This window comes from Euphorbia lathyris, chromosome 7 (genome assembly GCF_963576675.1).
Source record: "Euphorbia lathyris chromosome 7, ddEupLath1.1, whole genome shotgun sequence".
NCBI classification, from domain to species: domain Eukaryota; kingdom Viridiplantae; phylum Streptophyta; class Magnoliopsida; order Malpighiales; family Euphorbiaceae; genus Euphorbia; species Euphorbia lathyris.
Window position 1 is genome coordinate 23363044 of NC_088916.1, and position 13868 is coordinate 23376911.

Genomic DNA, 13868 nt, shown 5'->3' on the forward strand with positions numbered 1-13868 from the left:
GTATAATTAATTTATTGTTGTTTAATTTTAGGTATTAATTTATCGAAAACGTAGATTTCATTTAGATAAATTAATGTATTGAACCCGAGATAGAAAAAATTATAATATCAATTCATTTAAACGTATAATTAATTTGATTTCCTGGTTATTTTTCAGACTTCAAGGGATGATGACGGTGGTCCGGACCTCGGCATACAACTAGCCGTGTTGTGACTGCATCCGCTCGGAGGCTTCGAATACATATGAGGACGATTGAGGAAGCATTACGGGCGCAGGAAGATGCTGAGCGTGGTGCAGTTCAGCAGCCGAGTGCTGAGAGTTTTGGAGTTCAGCATCAGGATGTTGCTGATGATCAGATGGACATAGCTGGATCAGTGCCTCCTCGACTAGGTCATTTGGCCCCCTATGTGTATGTCACGAGGGGTCAGGATGGACGTTTTATTGCTGTTGGGTCATCGTCATCCGATAAATAATTTGAATTATTTATTCTGCTTTATTAATTTTATATAGTTAATTTTTATTAATATTTCAATAGTTAAACTGTAATACGGTTAATATAATTTCAGCGGGTACATCCAAGCGCTTGAGGGATGCTCGTGATGACGATTGGGTAGTTAAGGAAGAGGTCCCCGGGGGTCCTGTTGATGGTTCTGTGATTCCCAGTTTCCTGGGACATGTAGCAGTTCGTATCTGGAGAGGGCATGAGAGGTGCGTCCTCAGTTGTCAAACGAGATCAGGGTACTGCAGTACGCTGGTGAAATGGTTCAATTCAACTTCTGAGCAGACACAAACGCTACTACAAGCATCTGCATTGGCACATCTACCATCTATCATGTACCCTCACATCAGCGCGGCTCTGATATCTGCTTTTGTAGAGCGTTGGCAGCCGGACACGGCATCATTTCACATGCCTTTTGGTGAGATGACCATTATGCTACATGATGTGTGGCAGATTTTGCATATCCCAGTGCAGGGCAATATGGTGACTGCTGACTTGGGTACGGATGAGCTTCAGGAGGCTGTTTGCGATTTGTTCGGGGTGTCTGGCGATGAGTTGCTGATGAGCCATTACCAGTCTGGTGGTATACGTGCCAGTTCCATCGTCGATTTATATAGTGTAGGACAGGTTCCAGAGACTGAGGCGATTGGTTGGATGTGGCTTATGTTGGGATCCACGTTGTTTGTAGATAAGAGTGGTAACCAGATCCGGCCCGCGTGTTTACTGGAGGTGCAGGATGGGGCAGATACAGTGAGCGGATACTCATGGGGCTCGGCTGCACTAGCATAGCTATATCGGTACTTAGGTATTGCTAGTAGAGGAGACTGCAGCCAGATGACGGGTTGTCTGACTCTTCTTTAGGCATGGATTTACGAGTACTTCCCGTGCTTCAGGCCTCATAGGGAGGGATTACCAGATGACCCCGACGTACCTAGGGCTTCCATGTGGCCATCTTATGTTACGGATAAGACAGAGGATCGGGTGATAGCATTTCGACGCCGGCTTGATAGGTTGACTCCTCTATAACGTTGACCTCGTGAACATTTCAAGAGCTTCTGCTTTCCGCCATGTTTGAAGGATGAAATTACTAGCTCGAATCCATTCGCAATTGCAATGCTTTTAGCCCATACAATAGCGTCAGAGTTTATAGGAAACACAGTATCCGTTTGGAAATAGACATTGTAATCAATCCCGTCGCCATATTCATTTTCTAATGGCACCTAAAATTAAATGCATATTATATTAGCTATAAATATTTTAACACGTACAAAGTACGTAAATTCCAGGTGAAATACAATTAATATTACCATTCTAAAAATCAGTTGTTATGATACAAAACACGTAAACGTAATATTTCTAATTTATAATAATCTTAAACATTATTAACGCTTCAATAAATATATACATTGCGGATAAAAATTCATTAAAGGTTAACGTAAACTCCAGCCATACCTATATTAATTTATGAATAAAACTAGATAAATTTACGTAAATGATAATTATTAATGTATCATTTATAATAATTATGATTTGCATACTAAGCTATTCAAATTAATAAATTATAGTGTATCAAAACATTAAATATTGTCCCGTATATAGTCTGAAATTGACAATTCAAAAAATTAAAAAGTATATCTTAAATTCATAATTTATATAATTTAAGCACAATTTTTATTAATATTTATTTATCAAAATAAAAAAAACATTAATTAAACCCGTTTTCCCCTAAAGAAAAACGGGTGGTGGACCCGTTTTTCCCTAGGAAAAACGGGTGGTGGACCCGATTTACTCTATGGAAAACGGGTCCAGAACCCGTTTTTCTCTAGGGGAAACGGGTTCCTCACCTGTTTTCCCTAGAGGAAAACGAGTGGCCAACCCGTTTTCCCCAAGGGAAAACGGGTTCGGACCCTAGTTTCCCCTGGGAGAAAACCAGACCCGTTTTCCCTACAGGAAAACGGGTAGGCCACAAGTTTTCCCCTAGGGAAAACGAGTGAGGAACCCGTTTTCCCTAGGGAAAACGACTCCTGGACCCGTTTTTCCCTAGAGTAAAACGGGTCCGACACCCGTTTTTTCTAGGGAAAAACGAGTCCACCACCCGTTTAAGCAAAATTCAACCAAAAAAAAATCGTTTTGATTTCAATTCGTTAAATTTCAAGTGTTTTAGGATTACTTGCTTACCTCGTCTTCGAAATCGTCCTTCTCCGGAGTTTTCGAATCCATTTTTTCGCAAATCAACGACTAGCCATGAGATAGAGAGAATATGAGATTTTCCAATGAAAAATGAGAAGGGCGATATTGTCCAACAGGGTGCGACAATAAGCGAAATGGGGACGACGAATAGCAAAACCCTAACTCATTGGTATCACAATTTTTTTACTTTTTAATGTTGGTTATCTTTTTGTTTTTCTTTAAAGAATCTAATTATTTTTTTAAAGAATCTAATTATTAAAAGGAAATCTAGCAATTAAAATTGTGGGTTGCTATATACCGTCTCTATTTTTCTACTCACCACTCCATTTTTACCATTTTTGCCCTCCTCTCATTTTTTTCAAAATTAAGAGTTTGAACTCCCCCCCCCCCTCACTTTTCAAACTCCTCCCCCCACTTTTTAAACTCTTCCCTTTTTCTTTCCTCATTTGAACATTACAACCCGAACACGTCATGGCAGGTCGTGGAGGCAGATGAAAAGGCGTGATCCGTCCCCCGGTAAGTTTCTAGACTTAAAATTAATTTTTTTTAATTTTTTTTGCTTTGGCAGGTTATTGACCCGCCATTATTGAAGGACGGGCGGGCCGTTTGGCCCGCCCTTTATGTATTAGTGATGGGTCACGGACCCGCCACGGCCAAAATCCATAGGATTTTGGCCTTGGCGGGCTGAACGGCCCGCCCCTATTCTAGGGATGGCGGGTGCCGAACCCGCCAGCTATTTTGATTATCGAATATTTTGTTCGCCACAACACGGAACCCGCAATTACCATCACCGTCGACATCGAGATAGGATTCAATATACGGCTTAATTAATTCAATGAGTTTGTCTGAATTCGGGTAATCTGAAATATCATATGATGTCACATCGGTACCTATAGTAATATAATTTTTTACAGTTTATAGACAATAAGTGGATGGAAAAAATAAAGAAAAACACATGAGTATGTAAATTAAAAATAAAAGTAAAAATTACCAGTAGAGCGGATCGAAGAGCTACGTCCACGACTCCTAGACGAACTGGTAGACCGAGCACATCCACGACGATTGTCACGGTACTCTTACGCACTCGGCATATGTTTGGTTGATAAACTCCCATTCGGTCGTCCTCGGACATCAATTTTTACTTCCGGTTCACAATATCCAGCTTCGTCCGGGTGAAGTTGATCATGAATCAATTGAGAAATGTTGCGCATAAAAGTTGGGTCGCTTTTATCGACTTCATCAACAAGAGAGTGAAAGTATGCCCGATCCTCAGTCCCATCAGCATAGTCGACATTATCAGTAGTGTCAGAATTACCATAGACAAATGTCTTCCAGAATATGTGTATCATCGAAATACTAACTGGTTTACGTCCGAGCTTCAATCTGCTAAGCTCGCATGCACACGGGATCTGCTGAGAGGTTCTCAAAATGCAGCCACAACGTTCTGTTGGTCCCTGGTAATTAGTTCTAAGGGGAGGTTAGGAACTAATATAACTTTTTCGTGTTTTAATTGAGCTGACTGGATGTTATTTTGAGAGTTTATTAACTCAGCCTTTGGTCAGCTTGGTGAGATATATCACAGGACAGCTTTAGTCAGATGTTGACCAAAGTTGTTTCCTTGAGAGTTAGGAATTGACACTCTTGGAGGTCAGCTTCTAACTCAGCAGAACTTACTTACTCAGGATCAGCTTAGGCAATTTATATGCTGAGTAAATAAAGCAAACAACACATGCAATTATAAGAGAGAGTTTAGAGATTACTCAGTATCACTTATCCTGGTTCGGCCTCTCTGCCTACGTCCAGTCCCCAGAGTCCTCTGAGCTTTTTGAATCCAATACTGAGCTCTTTAAAGGTAGAGCACAAACCAATTACAAGGCAGTTGAATATGCAAGAGTACCTTCCTCTATTCGTCTACTCAACTCCTACTAAGTGCTACAACCCAGCACATAGATTTCTCTACCACTGAAATGCTTACTACCAAGCACTCAGCTTTACACTCTCAATATTCCTATTGATCACAGACTTGTTCTTTTTAACTAAAGAACACTTTAGATGATTACAACTCAATCTAGCATTTACACATAGAACAGTTGATGTAAGATCCTTTTTGTATTTGAGTGCTTTTAAACTTTCTCTCTTGTATTTTTCTTTTGATGCTTGCATGCAATTTCCAGTTTTTCGATTGTCCTTTTATAGAAGGAAATCTGTAGATTTGATCGTTTGAAATGTTTTGACCGTTAATGTCAAAACGGCTCTTTTGGGGAACAATTTCTGGATAGCTTCAGACTGCACCGCCATTCCTTTTCTCTGTTTTCTTCAGGCGTCAGGTTTGTCTTCTAGCGTCTGGTTTGTCTGTTTACGTCAGTTGTCTTTTTCCAATAATCCATCGTCCCATGACTCTTGGAATGAGTCTTTTAGGTGTCTTCGAGGTTCCAATTATTGGTGCAGAAGATTGGCAGACTTCGTCTTTTAGTGAACGGATCCTTCATGCTGTCCTGACTGTTACTCAGCTTCATTTGTTCTTTTTGAATGTTCGTCGTTCATGCTGAGTTTCTTCAAGGTCAGCTCCATTTTGTTTAACCGCTCCTGAAGAAGTCTTCAACTTTAGTCAGCTTCGATTTTCTTCTGAATTATACCCCACTCATCTTCTATTTTGTCATGCTGAGTTCCGTTCTACTCAGCTTCGCTTGTGCTGGCTTTTGTCCTGTCTTTACTTTATATTTTTGTGCACTCAATATTTAACAAACATATTAGTACAATTAAATCAAAGCATCTAAATTTAATTGCCTCTTAATCATGGATGATTTTGTCAAATCAAAATCTTGTGGAAAGGTGTTTCAACACGTTCATCCACTTCATGACTCAACTTTTTCATACGCAAATATTCACTTCCAAGCAACTCCAAACAGTGGTGGAACACTTTACATGACAGGTGGCTGAATGGAAATCCGGAGTACAATACATGTTTACGCTGTCTTCTTGAAGACTCAAGACTACCACTAATATGAATAAAATTGTATTAACAATCAAAATATATCCTAATAAATGCAAATATAATGGTAACAGTAGCAAAATAGAATAAATGTATACCTGATCTTGATTACTTGCAATTCAATCTCGTTGTGAACCTTCGCCCAAACTGTATCGAGGGCTCCAGTGGAGGAATTCAGCCATTTCTTTAAAGAAGAATGTTCATTCTCCACTCTGCATGTAGTTGTGTTTCCAAAATGAAGGAAATTTTTCGTCCACGCAACAACGAACTTCTCCTTGTGGCATAACCATGTCTTCTCAACATAAGATATCACATGACCATACATTCTCATTTGATCTTTCATCTTCGCCACATTAATGTCAAATTCATCTACTGTTAGAGAATTAATTATTTTCTTCCATCTTCCATTCTTAAAACCATGTGCAAATTTCATGTCTTCGCCCATAAGTTTGTAGACCCTATTTTCTACATCCTTGTTGATATGCCAGGTACATAACATGTGTGCAGAATCTGGAAATACCTCACTAACAGGCGTCATCAATCCCAACTCTCTATCAGTCAAAATAACAGTCGGGTTAACATCAAACCCGATCAAATTTCTCAACCGCTCCATGACCCAACGATAGCTCAACTCGGTCTCATCCTTCATAATAGCATAAGCTATCTTGAAGTTTTCGTTACATGGAGTCATCCCAACAATTCAAAGAATGGCATTCTATACTTGTTGGTTTTGTACGTTGAATCCATTCCAACATACCAGTAATATGTTCGAAATAACTTAACAGAAGATGGATGTGCCATAAATACATGAGTTAACATACCTGTTTCTGGATCAGCAACACTAGAATGAGAATAATTATTCTCCACGGCAAGATGGAAAAACTAACTAATCATATCTCTACCCTCAAACTCATCCTTCCTCAATCAGTCTCTGTAATTATATACATGCTTTATTGTTGGATTGTCTCCGGGATGTTGTGTACGAAGTGCCATCATAATAGCACACGTCTTTGCTTGATACGAACTCATTTCACGCATAATTTGTTTCGATGCGGGACTGAGTTCGCTCATCTGTCGGTGTCCTTGTGGATAAACACACAATTCATGATTATGCTTACCCTTCTCTCCGGCATAAACAATGATCTCCCAACCCGAAAAATCTTTCAATTGTTTGACTTTAATCCGGAAAGGACACCCACACGCCTTAGTTTTAGTTTTCCTACATGAATCATCTTCTAAAGGATTCGTATTTCCTCTATATCGTTCACCACGTGAACATCTTAGAAGCTTTTCTATTCCGTCGTGTTTGTGCAAAGAAATAACAATCTCGAAACCATTTTTTCTTGCCACGGCTTTAGCCCACTGAATCGCTTCTATACTTGTATGGAAAAATACGCTTGTAATGAAACATGGACTATAATCAATCCCGTCACCAATCCAAACGTTGTCCGATTCCTGAAATTAAAAAAAAATCATGAATATTTGAACTAAACGAGAAAAAATAGGCCAAATACGGCTAAAACAACGGCTTTCGGAGCCGTTGTATTTGGCTTGGGCGGGTCCAAGACTCGCCCCTAGTCATTGACAAACGGGTCAAATGACCCGCTGTCTTTAAGCGTTGGTGGGTCACAGACCTGCCTGTCTGTAAGACATGGCGGGTCCGTGACCCGCTAGTATCTACATAATGTCCGTCCGCACACGAGTAATGGCGGGTCCAAGACCCACCATTACTATGTTGATGGCGGGTTCCGGACCCGCCATCAACAAAAAAAAATAGAAATTTTTTCAATTTTTTCTTAAAAAATTAAATATTTAAAGATTTAGGTTCGATTTTTACGTCATTTGGGAAGAAATCTTCGTACTCCGAGGTTCTCGGATCCATTTTCCGTTACTTTTTGTTTTTTTTGGAAGAGAGGGAAAAAGTTTCAATTTTTTAGGCAAAACACGGTGGGCAAAAATGGTAAAAACAGGACGATAGTGGGAAAATAGGGGCAGATTTTTAAAATTTTAAATTTAATTGCTAGATTCTTTATACAAATTTTTTACATTTTAATATTGGTTATATATACATATTTCTAATAGATTAATTAATCTCTAAATCATGTCATTATCAAAATATGAGGAATCGAAAGGAGAAAAACATATCATGTTTGCACCTGAAATAGGAGACCTAGGCAGTGGAAAATAAAAAAAAGAGACGGGGAGGGGGAGAAGTTTAAATTTAAATATAAATATAAATATAGTGATAAGTGATACCTATATAAAAAGACTGAAAATAGTTTTAAAAACAATAGGACTCAATGACATCGTTCAAGAAGATAAAATAACAAATATAATAATTCTAAAGATTTGATAAGATTACATCTCTGGTAACTTTTTAAGAAAATTACACATAAGCTAATTGTTTTAGGTTGTGACATGTGGACTAATATAATAATAGTATTAAAATTAGTATATGAGCAATACCTTAAGGATTTAAGTTACGATTTTAAACTTAATTGTCTTTCAAGATGTAGTGCCGTTTGTTTCCATTTTTCAGAACTACTTTTTACCTTTGAAGTCTAATTATGAGACAAAAAGTGTTTAGTAAAATTTCGAAACAACTGTTTTTTAGTCAAAGATAAACTAATATCTGAAGGAAAATAGGCAAACGTTTGGCAGCGGAAATATAAAATTTTTTACCTATTTCCTTTTCCCAAGATCCGTTAATCGTTATTTCATATAAGGACGGATTGAACATAAATACCTTTATGACGATCAATCTACCGTTGCAAACGAAGTGCCCACAACTTCGAAAGAGATGAAAATTGTCTACCAATCTGCCCCTACCCTAACAGACCTTCCAGACCTCCGAACGACAATCCCAACGGTGGAAACATGGAAGAATATGTCTAGAAGCTCTTGTCCAAAAATCGTGACAATCCGACGCTTCAATCTCCAGGAATCCGCGAAATCGTGAACTGACCTGATCTAGGAGGAGCAAAACGAATTTCTCATTTTGTATGTGTTTTCTACATTCATGAACATAACAAAACATATAAGTAAACGATTAGAACTCAACCAAGCAATAGCAATCAATATAGATTGCCTCTAATTAATCAACACAAGATCAGGGATAAAAAGAAAGAGATGAAATCAATTGATTCGGAAGCAAGCGGTGGAATTCTGTCCTCTACTGTAGGGTCGAAATTCTCAGTCTGTAGGGAGACTAGGTCAGCCGAAATTTACAGCTAAAGGGGGTTTATATAGCCTCTTCCATCTAAACCCTAGTCAGATAGAATTAGGTTACTGAATAAGAATTTAATTCGGAATAAAACTCTTATTGTTATTATCTGTAATTATATCTAAATATAAAGATAATAATAACTTATTAATAGGATAATAATAGAAGCAATTTAATCTCATTAAACCTCCTAACTTATTTATCCTATAATTAATTTAATTCACAATCATAATCTGATTATAATTGTTTAAAAATAAATTAATTCCTTTATGTATTTAACACATAAATTCGCCTCCCTCATGTTACTGGGCCTTAATGGACTCAGTTGGGCTTCCGTCAATTAATTAACATATGTTTCTTTTTTGGGTTCCAAGTCTTATGTGTGACCCATTAGGTTCTTATTGCTTCTAGCCTTATACAACTATTAAATTAATTTTCTCAGAATTATATTTAATCTTTGTATAACGGAATGAGTACGCGAACTGTGATTGGCAGATCCGAAACATTCCCCCAGAGCTATAAGAAGACAGGTTGATTCCGTCGTTGACCTTTCCGTATTAGTTACAGTATAATTCGATCCTTCATCAACTACATCCTTGAACTGAATCTTATGACTATGGATAATGTCAAGTCATATATAGCGAGACGTTCGTTTTACTTGTACAGACCGAGTTAACTCCAATTAGATAGGTTAAGTGAAATCTGCATTTCAAGTCTTAAGCTATCACCTTGCAAGGATTTAGAGTTAAGTCTTCCACAAGCGATCATTGGACGTATCTCCCATTTATCAGGAGTGACAAATGCTCAATCCAATGTATAACTATCCTGCAATCACTTTCTGTGACACCCAACGTCTGACGTTCACACCCCAGAGTCATCTCTGTTATGGATCGTGTTACAACAGGATTAAAGCATCACATTCCATAATCCAGAATCACTAATTAACATTCCTTTGAGTCTTAGGATTACTTATACCTATTAATACCAATGAGATGAACAGGTGACAAGGATAAATCTACCCATCCTGTCATCTCAAATCGGGTCCCCAATCCTAATGAACTCTTTTCATTGGATCCATGTAACTGTCCAGATATCTGCATATCTGAAGCTTGTGAGATCAGTTCTCTGTCTTAACAGAAAACATTGTTACATGCAAGTCTCAACAGTGTTATGTCAATCCCTATTCAAAACATATCAATTGACTTGGGGTGGTTTTAAGTTTATTAGTTTATTATAATGTTTCGTCTCACTTCATGCTTGTATGAACACTTTATAATCACTTTAAATAAACTTAGGGATTTGCTTTTATTAGACTTATTTAGTTCTTTAAAAGAGGTTGCCTTTATATGGTTATGAAACCATATCTTATTAAAACAAATGACATAAAGAACAATTCATTTACATTAGGTTTATATCCTGGAACAATTGTCTATATGACACTAAACCCCAACAATATCTGCTGTCTATCCGTAACAGCAATAGCAAACAGGAACAACTGAAACAAACGGGTCTGTAATGTGAGGATCTAAACAATTTTAGAAAGTTAAAAGACTTTAAGTGAATTTTTTTTTATTCCGAAAGACTTAATTGATTTTTTTAAAGTAAAGGTAGACACAAATTTCGACTTTTTTTTTATCAGAAAGAAATCTCTTTATTAAAACAGAACAAGATTACATTTATCAGTTTGACAGAGTCCTAAAATCTGGGGAGGAGCTTCCTCAATCCAAATTAGAGGATTCTTATGAATTCTAGCCAGTTTCGCCAATGCGTGAGCCACAACATTTCCATTTCTTTTAACATGCGAGAAATGTACTTCGTGAAAGTCATTTATTCGATAGAAAGCATCCTCAAGCAGCATTCTTCACGCACCAGCAGTCTCCCCCTCTCTCGCCATTGATGCTGCAATATTTGCATTGTCCATTTCCACGACAATCCGCTGCCAGCCTCCATCTCTCGCGAGCTCTAGACCCTTTAGTACGGCCTGTAATTCTGCTATTTCCACACTCATCGACAGCCCTGTTGGAATCGCAGTAGTTAACAAAACTTCTCCATCCCCGTCTCGTATGACCACCCCTATGTTGAAACACCTTTCCACAGGATTTTGATTTGACAAAATTAATTAAGTGAAATTAAATATTTTATAACACATTAAGTTTAAAATGCTTTGATTTATTGTTACTAATGTGTTTGTTCAATGTTGAGTTTATAATTGTTATAAGACATAAAGATCATAAGGCCTAAGCCCTATATGGAAGTCAAAGCCCAAGTCAAACAAGCCCAAGATCACTCAGCCCGCGTATTTCAAAACGCTACCGTTGAGTATTGAAACGGAGCTCACCAATGAAGGATCGAGAAGATCCACGTAGACAACTTCGGCATGAAGCTGCTGAGCTGTCTCGACAAAACGTACAAGACAGCAGCTGACCACAAAGCAGCTTCCAGACAAAGTATTTCCTCCTTTGGTAAAGAACAGAAGATGCAGGAAGCTGTCTGTTTGACATTACCCGATTTGGAGGAACATACTGTCACACTGATCGAAGAACAGAAGATGCTGGAATCTGATTGGCCAAGAGAACTGCTGACAGACTGAGTGAAAACGACCTGTAGTCGTTTCCCTCCAACGGTTATTTCGAAATTCGAAATAACCAGAAGCTCTCACAGCTCTCTATAAATAGAGCATTCAGAATCCACATTCAACAGAGAACTTTGAGCAAAAGCCGTTACGCTGACCAAACGTGTACAAAAGTTCTCCATCAAAAGCAAAGCAAATTCTTACACTACAAGCTTATTCATTTGTGTAAAAGTCTAGAGTGATTGATCCTCGATCATCTAAGGTGTTCTAGCAATTGTTGTTTAGGACAAATCTTAATCATTTCTAGGAATAGAAAGGAGAGGCTGAGTACTCGGTTTTAAGTACTCAGCAGAGAGATTAGGATTGAGTAGAAGTATAGAGGAAGGTACTCTTGTCATACTCAATTGCTGATATTGTAAAAGGTTTGAGGCTCTACCTTTAAAGAGCTCAGTAGAGGATTTGAAATCTCGGAAGTGTTCCGGGGACAGGACGTAGGCTTAGAAGAAGCCGAACCTGGATAAATCTGCTGAGTGAAGTATTTCTAAACATTAACTCCTTATTTATATTGCTTGCTTAAAACAAACTAAAACTGACCAAGTAAAAGAGGTCAAGCTGAGTTGTGCGCTGCCAACGAATTAGTTCAGGAATAGACTCCAAGTGCTATTTCCTGACCTAAGCAACGAAACTAACCTAGTCACTAATTGACTAAGCCAGTGTCTTGTCGATTGATCAGCGCCGCTGTTATATAATCTTTTCTCAGAGAAAAGAAATCTGCCCTAATCATTTTAAAAGGTAGAATAGTTCCTAACCCCCCTTTGGAACTATACTTGCAACCTTACAAGGGACCAACAAGTGGTATCAGAGCTTAAAAGCTCATTACTAAAGGTCTAACAACCTTGAGTTGATCCACACCATGGGTGAAAATAGCACTCGGTTTCTCCCTGGAAACCAGACAACTCAGATATTATCTGAGGGGCTGTCCATTACTAGGTCTCCCCTATTCTTCGGGTCAAACTATACTTTTTGGAAGAATAGGATGAAGAACTTCATTCAAGCTACAAACATGAGTGCCTGGCTATCTATAGTCCAAGGCCCGTTTGTACCTGTGAAAGTTGTTGCTGGCCAGTCAGTTGTTAAAGCTGAGATTGAATGGACAGAGGATGATCTCAAGAAGCTTCAAAACCATGCTTCGGCTATTAATATGCTTCACTGTGCGCTCGATGCTGCAGAATATAACAAAATCTCAGGTTGTGAGTCGGCACAAGAGATCTGGAAGAAGCTGGAAGTCACCTACGAGGGAACAAACAAAGTAAAAGAATCCAAGGTGAATCAGCAGATGAGACTGTACGAGCTGTTCGAGATGAACAATGATGAGGGCATTTCAGACATGAACGCAAGGTTCACCAACATCATTAATGAGCTCAAGAGACTTGGGAAAATCTTCACTGAGGAAGAACAAGTCAAAAAGATACTCAGGAGTCTTCCAAAAGACTGGCAAGTAAAGAAGACAGCAGTTGAGGAAGCTCAGGATTTAACCACCTACAAATATGACGAACTCATCGGTTCATTGCTGACCCATGAGATATCCATGAAAAACTTTGAGGTGAAGGAAAAATCTGATGACAAGAAGCAGAAGTCACTTGTCATGAAGGCTGACTCCACTGACGGGAGTTCAACTGATGATGAGGAGATGGCCATGTTCACAAGAAAGATGAAGAGGTTGTTCAGGAAGAACGACAAATATTCTAAAAAGCCTTACAAAAGGTTTGATAAGTATAAAGCTGACTCAAGCGACAACAAATACAGAAAGGACAGCTCAAAGCCCATTACATGCTTTGAGTGCCATCAAGCTGGCCATATTAAGTCGAACTGCCCCACGCTGAGGAAAGACAAGAAGAGTGGGAAGAAGGCAATGGTGGCTACTTGGAGTGACAGTGATGAATCTTCATCAACAGAAACTGAGGCCACCGAGTCAGCAAAGATATGCTTTATGGCTAACGAACTTGCTGAGCCATGCGTCTCTGAGCATGCTGACCCATCCATCGCATCAGATGATGAAGAGCAATCAAATGAGGTAATTTCTCTTCCCCAACTCAGAAACGATATGGTTAATGCCCTGAGTGATCTCTATACACTTGTTAAGAAGTGTAATAAAAAGGTTAGAGCACTCAGCAGGCGCTGTGACGAAGTGGAAGAGGTCAAACTGAGTGACCTCAGATACCTTCTTCAGGACAATTCGACTCTGCATGATAACATGAAGATCATGCATGAGTATATGTCTGAAGTCCAGTCAGCTTCAAAGAAACTGAGGAAGGACGTCACAACCATCCAGAACCAACTAAAGGTTCCTAAGAAAAATAACATTCCTCTGAGAACTCAGTACCAAGGTACT